The following is a 10,830-nucleotide window of genomic DNA, read 5'->3' on the forward strand; positions in this document are numbered from 1 at the left end:
ACGCGGATTTCTTAGACTGTCACTATATGTCTCACATTTACATTAAGTGCGCTTAGACAAATTTCCGCGGAAAATGTGTGACCGCGTACATAGCGTAAATTAATACCACGCGGAAAAAAGTACTTCTAAAGTATAAACCAGATTGTCATCCGGGACACTTGAAGGTTAAAAAATATTGCATGAAACAACGTACCAACTCGTGAATAGGCACGTGGCACATAAAAGTTATACATTAACCATTTTAGTAAACTTGAAAGTTAAGTTTAACGTCTGACTATGAATTTGATTGTGTTGCATCAAGCCTAGATATATGTACGTAACCTTGGCATTTTTATCGGTATTTTTAAGTGCATAACAAATTAAATTCCTTATTTTTTTTCAAAAATGAGAATAAAAAACACATTTTTTTACATTGTACAACAGACAATATTTACCTTTATCAAATGTTCAAAAAATTCATTTCTTTCATTGTTAATAGTATATACTCGTACATTTGGTTAAGTGACAATATTGTACCATATAGGACTTATGGTAAATTTAGATTTTGCTTTGATGTTGCAGTGATGTATTTGCCGAAGAATCACAGTTTTTTTTTTGTCAGAACAAACCCACTTAGAGTAGCTATAAGTTATTGATACTCTGTGTAAGCCAGTATATTTTGATTGAATTTTAGCATCATAAATTATTGTCATATACAGGCAAGTAACATCATTTGGGGGGGGGGTAACAATACTTTTATTCTATTTTGAATTGAGAGATTTTCCACATTTCAATATAATTTTCAATTGAAATAAAATAAAGGGAAATCGTTTTTGAAAGAAGTGTTAAATAATTGATAGGCAGAAAATTCCAATACCTGGAGGTTGCACCCAAACCACCCCCTAAATTTAGTTCAGGGAAGTACTATTAATATACATGTAGGTACTGCCTAAGGGTTTGTTTTTGTGGAGGTGGGATTGCTGATTATACCGGAAAAGAAAATTAATAATAATAATCCTTTGATCAATCATTAAGACCTTTTGCATGAACAGTGATGTTGGATATTCTTTTTTACCACCTTGCGAGCAGTCGCAGTTACTCGGTCAATTTCGTCAACAATAAATAATTTCTCTTGGAAAATGGCCGTGTTGTTACGAATGCCTTGCGAGATGATTTCAGAGTAAAACTTTTTTTGTTTTTTTAATGGTCAGTGGTCTTTCCCTCGTCAAAGATCCTTTCAAATACTAATTTCGAGTGATTAAAGCATGATTATGTTGATGATGTAGAAAAAATGGTGAGATGATGTCGTTGAATATACATTGTACTCCTTGAAAATTAACTACTTACTTTATTATTTCAATATACATGTACATTTAGATGATATTTTCTTCAACGACCTTTAAATTATTACTATTTTACATTGTATACGATTATAAAAATGCTAATATTTTGAGAAATAAATATTCAATAAACTTTAAAATACATCTAGTGAAAAAATATTTCTACCTAACACAAAAGAATGATTTAGTAGTCACATTGCACGTTCCAATTATCATTGACGTTATGTGACGTTATTCAACGTTTCACAGCATTATCCTGTAAGCATTGCATTATTTTCATTTGGAGTTTTAATTAGAATTTAGAAGGTATATAATAAAATATTTGGTATCAAAATATTCAGAAAAACTAGCTCTTTCAGAAACAGCGAAAAACCGATTTTCGAAAATTTGGTCACGAAGGTCCCTTTTCGCTTGACGCAACTCATATATAATAATATATAATCCGTTCACAACTATATCTACTTTATACCTCGAACCAAACTGTCTGCCTTCGGCTTAACGGCCTCAGGCAGACAGTTTGGTTCGAGGGTCCAACAAAACGCATGTTGCCCTCGAACTCAGGCAATAAATGTATTTTGTTACATAGCAGGAAACAACATTCACTCAGTCAATGTATTTGTTTGTTGGGCTCATAATTTTAGTCTAATTTTTTTTAAGTCTGCAAGTGAAATTCAATTTATAGTTTAATTTCCCTTTCTAAGGAAAAAATCTGATTCATGCAACACTTTAAAGATTTCTATTAAACTCAACAATAAATTGAAATATCAAATGTACACGTACGAAAACTTATGTGGATGGCATAAATATTCAACCAAAGTGAGGAATGGTTAATAGTAGAGAAGGCGTACGTTTTTGGAAAAAAGACTATTTAAAACATGGGAGATGTAGTTTTCATGTCCCTGTTCGGGGTTTGCAAAACAGTTCATTTGGTTGACAAAAAGGTGAATCGTGACTCCAATATCAACGAAGAAATATTAATTAAAAGTACGCTTGATTAACTGCCATCAAATACAAATTCCTGGATTTGTCCTGATGTTTTCATTTTGAAAAAAAAACCTAACCTTACATGTAAATGTAATAGTTGTAAATACGGCTTATTTTGTAGTGTTTTATAGACTTTTGAGCTTGAATACTGCTCGTTTTTACCATATATTTCACATTACACGTATAACATTTAGCCATTCTCTTCTGCATCACTATCATTCATGTCTATCAAACAAAACAGCAGGAATGAAACTAGTCAAGTTTAACACTTGTTGAATATCCTTATCAGATTAACTAATTGATGTTTATTTTCAATAAATAAAAAGTCTTCCTACCTTAAGAATTGTACATGATATTCCTGACATTGAAGATATTTAATTTATTCACTGTCAAAAAATATCCAAATGAAAGATGATAGCGGATAAGCATTTTTTTTTCGTTAATATCAAAACTGTTAGCTTACTTAAGTAGCTTGTTTCAAGTTTATTATTTTAAAAAAGTTATCATTATCCCAATTGTTCATCAATTTATGTTAAGATTTCAGATGTTTATGTTGTAAAATTTTCTTTCTAAAGCACCGGTTATGTTTATGTATTCAGGATCATATCAGCTGGATGAATTTTCACAAAGGAGTGCAGTGCAAAACCAATTTCGGGGCGCACTATCAAGGAAAGCGTCCTTATCAAGCAATAATTATTTTTACATGATCCATGGGACATAAAGTACCTATGTTTTCTACAAGCATGAAATATATCGCCACATTATAGGGTGGTGTGTGTGTGTGTGGGGGGGGGGTCCTCCTCATTTCCCCGGATAGCAAAAAAACTTTTTTTCTGGACTTAGAGTTTAGTTGATTACGCTGGATTCAACTTGTCTTAAATCTTCGTATAAAAATAAATTTTGCTCACGTAAAACAAGCTTTTTAAGGAAGCTCTATCTTTATGTATGCTATTTTTGCTTAAATTGATAATATTCTGAAAGAAAAACCCCATCATTATACAATTTTTCAAAGGATTAACTCAATGTACAGTACCAACATTTACAGACGCACTTAATTTTTTAAGTATTATAGGAGAATTTTAAAAATTTCAAAATATTGCGAAAGCAACTTTCGTTGTTAAACATAAAATGTATGGTAAATGGGCAATGTTTGATGTGATTTGTACTGTATAAGAAATTCTAATTATCACATTAGATATAATTATGAACAGCTAGTATTTTGGGAAAGGTGTACACAAAGTGTATGTGTAGTTTGTGGGTGTGTTTGGATTTTTTTTTTTTACAAAATTATTTAAATAATCTTGAAATACCAATCAGTCATTTACTTCCTTTATGCACAGGATAGGTAAAACTAGAAAAAGCACTAGCATATGTTTAATGCATGAGTGATGTCATACGTGTTTTAAATGATCATTTTTAACACAGACTGGTAAACAAGTTTGGAATCGAAGTGACAATGATTTTGAACGAAACTTCATCGAATTATTCGGACATGGACTGTGAGAGTCAAGCAAACCTAGCTAAAATATTTGTATGTATTATGTCAGGTTTGCTTCCTGCAGTCTAGCTGCAGATCTGTAGCTCTCCGAAAAAAAATATATTGATAGACCGGAGAGCTACAGTGCCACCCATTGAAAAAACTGTATATTTATTGCGCACAAAAGAGTGCGCTCGATTCTTGATTAATTCTTCCAAATTCTTACCTCAGTTGCAAAAAATGGAAGATTTCAAAAATTTCCTCTCTCCTCTATCAAGTTCTCTCGTAGTTGACATTTGAACGAAGCATATTGGACCGAATTATCTTTGAAACCAAAATGGCAGTATAAATAAGCAAAATATTCGATGATTGCAATATCAGGGCCAGAAGGACTATTAACAACAATTATGAGGAATGTTTTGTTGTGGAAAGAGTCAAAGAATATGTTAGGAACACACGGTTAGTAATATTTTGAAATTACAGGTTTAAAAACATGGCGAAATAAATCGAGAACCGAGCGCATTTTTTTGTGCGCAATGAATATACAGTTTTTTCAATGGGTGGCTCTGTAGCTCTCCGATCTATCAATATATATTTTTTCGGAGAGCTACAGATCTGCAGCTACCTGCAGTCATGTTTTTAGTAATGCTACTAAACGCAATTTATGACCAGCAAAAGAGAAGAGGAAAAGTACTAGAGAAATCTGGGCTATCGTGTTTACCGATTGTGATTTCTTCGAGCTGGTGGGATCATTAAAAGTGATATACTGCACTGTGTTTTCTTTGATATTCCTTTATTTGATTTTAGTGGTTGTGATTATGTTCGTCAACAATAAATGCTTAGATACTATTCCCTTTTTTTCCAGTTGTTCCTGTCTTCACATTCTGTGGATTTCTTGGATATTTTTTCTACTATGCTGACCAATCAATAGTGTCTAACATACGATGCCTCAGGGGACCAGATCAAAACACAATTTCTCCTGAAAAATCACATTTACCTGACAGCAGTGACTGCAAGTCATACGTAAGAATGCTTCTACAGACGAATCCAAAAATATTCTTTAAATATATAGAATATCATCTTGGAGGTTTTGATGAGGAAGTTGTTGATGTGGACATAAATAAGGAGTTTATTTACACAAGATGTGATGACGTCACATGTCCTAAACAGCTGGAAGATGTAGAGAGTAAAATAGACTTGAAAAAACCAGTGATATTAGAAACAATTATAAAAATTGTTTGTGGAGATGACATTACCAAAACCAAGTTCAGTCACGCTTGGAGTAACTTTGCTTCAATTTCTAACAACAGAATAGCACAAAATTCAAAATGTTTTAGACAAGTGGTAATAAATGAATACAAGCAGGAAGTGATGCGTTACTGGGGTAAAACACATGCTATTCCGTGGTGGATGAGTGTTAAATGGTATAGAATCTTCACCACCTTATTATTAGCTGTACCCTACAGGATTGTGTTTGGTTATGCCAGTCAAAGAGTGAGAGTTCGTATTCAAAAGGTCATATACTGCTAGAATGGTCAGCCAAAAATGATCATTTATTCCTGCTTTGTATTATATCTCATGCATATGTCCTATAATTGTATATATTACTTTTTGTCTTTAAAAAAAAGATTCAGCTCATATTTTTTAATATAAAGTATTTTGTGTTCCAATTGTCAAATGTTGCAAAATGTTTAAATTTATATTGTCTTTCCTATAAGTGTCGAACATTAAAAATGTGCAATAATCATAACATAATAATTATGTAATTTATGTGCAACGTATAACTAGTAAGAAATGCTCATTTTTTTTAAATCGAAGAATTGACGAATTGAATTAATATTATAATATTTTCAATAATTGGGTACAATAATAACATAAATTATGTTATTATTGTACCCAATTATTGAAAATAAAGCTTCACTACATGTTTATTTTAGAAATATACGATTAGAAATTGCCAGTGAATATAGAAAATAGACGTACTGTATCAGTGTGTAATTTTAATTTGTAATAATGATATTATACATCATCATTTGCGGTTTATGGAATTTAATTATTTTAAAACAACAAATTAATTAGTTTGTAATAATTTGAATTTTATTCATTTCATTGTAATGTATTTATATCTTATTGTTCTATTGACAATCGAATACATATTTATAAAGCAAAAATATGTTGACAATTTCATCGCATGAAGCATTTTTATACATGGAATTTTTTTCCTTTTTTTCTTTCTTAAAAGATTTTTTTAAGTTAGAGTTACTTTTCTTTCTATGGATCTCTACTGTTGTAAATTAGATGCACCACATGCCAGTATACTCATAGAAACATAAAAATACACAAAAATTTACAATTTTTTCGATTTGTTGATATGGTCTATTTCAACAAAAAAAGCTGAAAAAAGCGATAATTTACAGTAGATGGTTGAGGTTGAGCCACCCAAGACTTCGACGTCAGATATTCGACATAACGATGCAAGAAATACCGATATCACAATTCTATCTTTCTAAACCTAAAAGATGTTAAATATATAGTTCTTACCTCTTTTAATTTTTTCTTTGATACTAGATCAGTAATCAGTAATAATGAACAGCTCTGAAGCTCTGTTACAAAGCACTTTAAAAAATTAAGCACTTTAAAAATCTAAAGTGCATTAAATTTGGAACCAAGTTAACGCACTATGAAGAAAAAATAATCATTTTTATTTTCAAAGTGCATTAATAACAATGAACTTTGAAATAAATAATTTGCACGACTGGAAAATATTAAATATGATAATTATTTCAACCTGTTTGGATAACTTTTCTGTGATTATTTCACTTCATAATCTGAAATATACTAAGTAGACGTTTTACAAAGGACCCTTAGGGGTACGAAATATGCGACAAAATATGCTCATTGCAATTAATTTTCCAACACAAAGTAACATTCTTTGTTTATAGTAATTTGATAAGCATTAAGAATGAAAAAAAATGTAAATTCCCATGCAAGAAGACATCAAGAAGAAGCAAGAAGACATCATGGCCTTTTCTAACATTTATTTTAAGGAAAGCTTATTTCATTTTGAAAATTAATTTTACGTTGAGAGAAACGTGAATGCACATACGGGTATGAAAGATAAAGAAATGGGCTTTGGGTCTTTTTTTCTGCCTTCCCCTCTTCTCGATGAGATAAGATGAATTCATCGGTTTTTTGAAAGAAATAAAAGAAAAAATAATAATAATGTATAACTAAATCTTAGTACGGAAATTTTGTTTTGCCATATTTTTTCAAGTGTGTTAAGTGCCTCCATGATAAAAAAAAAATGTTGATATATATACTCTAAACGCATTTTGAAAAAAAAAAAATAATTCGAAGTGCGTTGATTACGTCCCAAATTTGACCCATTTTAAAATATTTCTCAAAGTGCATTGTATTTGTTTTAATTTTAACGCACTTTTATTTTTTTACAAAATGCGTATTTTTTTCAAAGTGTGTTGTCTCAAAGCTCAAAATCCATTGGAGGAGCGGAGCAAAAAAAATCTTTAAAAACGTGAGAGGGGGATAGGTTGCTATTGAGGATTAAGCATACACTCTCAACCGGTCACAACTACTGTGTCCTTCTCAAAGAAACTTACTGAAAGTGTGAACTTTGTTATGAATTGCTTTTAACATGCGTAGTTCTCAAAGCTTTTGCGATGACAGTCTTTTCGCAATTCCGTCAACTTAAATGTGTGAAAACACTTATTACTTAAAAATACAAGACATGCGCTTGAGATTGATCTTTTAATAGCCGTTGTTTTATGAAATTGATATTGCTTCTTACGTGTTAGGTTCATTTGTATAATACAGAAGCCAGTATTGCAAGTCCTGTCTTCAAGACATGATACTTAGTGTATGTATTCAACAAGACAGATAAATGCGGTTTTTCTTCAATCCTCGGAAAGTTATAATCTGTAATATTTATGAAGATAGCGAATCAACTATGATCTTTAAAAATACAAAAATGCAAATCTTAGGGAAAGGGATTAATCGGAACCTTGAAAATTCTACTCAGATTTAGTATTAAAAAACAAAGACCCAACTAATTGGTGTTCGATAAGGTACCCGGTATATGTCAAAAAATGAACATTTGAGGAGCATTTTTGATACATCAGTTTCTTCTCAACATCAAATCAATCGACGACGTTTAAGAAATGAATACAAGTAACAAGATATGTTCGTTATTTCATTTTGTGACAAAATGAAATTTAAATCTTTATTTATTTATTTAATTTTCTTTTAAGTTAGAGTATCTTTTTTTCTTAGGAGCTAAGCCAAAAAAAAAACCCTAAAACATCAGAGGGGGATCGGTTGTCACTGAGGATTAAGCATCCACTGTCGATCGGTCGCCCCCGCTATGTGCTTCTTAAAGGAACTTACTGGAAGTTTGAATTTTTGTATGACTTGCCTTTAACATGATAAAGTACACAAAGCTTTCGCAATCATGACAGTCTTTTTTGCAATTCCATCAACTTAAATGTGTGAAGCATTAAATACCAAGAAAAACAAGACATGCGCTTTACGATGATCTTTTAATAGCTATTGTTTTATGAAATTGATATTCTATCTTGCATTCTTACGTGGTAGCTTTATTAGTATTATACTAGTATACTGAAGCCAGCAATGCACATGACGGGTCTATAAGACCTCAAAGGTTAAATCATTATGTAGGAGGTGTCTAAATGACGAAGTGATGGTCGGAGCCAGAAATCCTTTTTTTGTTAATGTTTTCAAATAGATTCTGCTTCATACAAATACAAGAATAGGACTGCTTATAGTGAGGCTTGTTTAGAACCAGTAGGAAACCCAAATAGAATTTTGGATGATTTGATGACCAAAACAATCATAGATAATATTAGTTAGAATAATCTAACTGTGTCTCGGTACAGGCCCTCACCACAGTTAAACCGGGTCCGTAGGACAATATCATTTTAACGATAGAACATTCTATCTAAGATAATATCAACAAGCTTAAGGCATCTTTTTTGTCGCTTTCAGAGTACTTGTGTGTACAATCAGGATGCTTTTACAAAAGAATTTCGCAGATGGCTTATGACGAGATATAAAATGTACGTTTCATTTTTACCAAAAATGTCAAGATGTAAACAAAAATTCCGAAATTATAATTCTATACATTGGTTTGGTATAAGTCTACGATTCTAACTTATTTAAACCATTGAAGTTTCAAGATACCACATCTGACTAGCACCTCTTCTCTTACCTTTTATTTGTACATGTAAAGTATTGCTGTTGATACTGCTTTTTATTCAGCACTAAAAAAGAGGAGCGGTAGAATGCTTTCTTGAACTGCTTTTTATATTTGTCATGATTTTTATGCACTTTAGAAATCCAGTATAATAGATATGTTAATTCAAAAATTCAATTAAAATACATGTAACACATGTGATTTGAAGAATTTCCTTCTAACAAAGGGAACTTAATAAGTTTATTGTTTATTTCTTTATCCTCCCCCAAGAATTGTTCAAACATTCATGTAATGAGTTGGCACCTATTGTTGGAAGTGCTGCAAAAATAGACCTGTATACTGCGCATTTACAGCCTTTGAAAGGCCGGGCATCTTTTCCTTGTCAGCACCTTCAACCTCATGACCCTATAGTTATAGGGTCTTTTATGGAAAACAGGTCTCAAAGTCCCTAGTTGAAATTTTATTTCGAGGCGTAAACAACTTATTTCGTGACTCGAAAAAAACGCTCTAACCACAGCGCCACGAGACCTACGTGAATACTTCAATTGGATTGTTATTTTCAAAATTAAATCAAACTTCAAAAATTCGATTAGATAATGAGGATCGCAAACAAATACAGTATTGCACAATAGTTTGTCGGCAGGGACCATTTTATCGTGTAATCGATCTAATTTTCAATTTATATTTAAAATGTGGAAGACTGAAAGATACAATATATGGCTTTAAAACTGCCTTTCAACCTTTGATGCGAGACATCATCATTCTTCTGATACTTTTTATCCGTTCTGACATTGTGTCAATAATAAACCTATATTTGTAAGAAATACTACATTTTGAAAAGAGATGCAATGCAATTAAGTTTAGACCCTCTTAGTGGTAAAGAGGGTAAAAATTAGGAATAAAATCTAATCTAAATTAGAAATGGTTAAATAAAATTGAACTAATTAAATTAACCACTTAAAACAAACTTTATCTCAATATTGAAGTTTTATATACACACCTTGAACGACGAGTTTTAAATTAAAGTCACATGCAAGGAATATCAAAGTCATAATATTCCTACAAAGTAATTACTCTCTCCGATGTTTATTTTTACATGAACTTTAAAGAAAATACATGTCTCTTGAAGAGTGAAGTTCAAATCAAATGTCGTTTTGACTTTTAAAAAAAACTTCTAGAAATGTAACAGGTAACATTGTTATCCCACAAAAAACCATCGTTGAAGCCGATATCGACAAAGGTTTTCAAGGGATTGTAATTTCTTAAAACCAAACTTTATAACAAAAGTGATGACTTTTTTATATCGTCAACTTTCCTTACTTATGCAGCAATATACCCTCATCACCTGCAAAGTTAATATCTCTCAAAGGTGATTCGATACGCAAGAGCATGCTGTAAGTTCGAAGAATCTCATAAACAAGGTAAGTTATTGACAATCTAGTTGATGAAACAGGAAAATGAGCAGTTTCGGGTAAAGTCATCATTTCATAAGTTCTTTGGTCGATACAAAGACCATGTTAGAAAATATCATTTGCCATTCAGTCAGTTACGATGTGCTGATTCTCGAAGGGCTCCAAATGACGGAAAATTTTTGAGAGGGATGCCAAGCAACATACAATTAATCAATGGGCTCGGATTACACACGGCATAAGGGAATTTACTTTTTTTTTTTTAAAACAAAACCAATTTTGATTTTAAAGTGTAACCGTAACCATTAATACTTTCAGAGTAATATTTTGAGAGAAAATATATATTTTTATTATATACTTATATTAACAGAGGGCAACATTTCTCTTTGGCCGCAGTTCCATGAAGCTTTCAAT

Source organism: Saccostrea cucullata, unplaced genomic scaffold (genome assembly GCF_032062105.1).
Source record: "Saccostrea cucullata isolate Sc308-1 unplaced genomic scaffold, CSIRO_AGI_Scuc_v1 ctg49, whole genome shotgun sequence".
NCBI classification, from domain to species: Eukaryota; Metazoa; Mollusca; class Bivalvia; order Ostreida; family Ostreidae; genus Saccostrea; species Saccostrea cuccullata.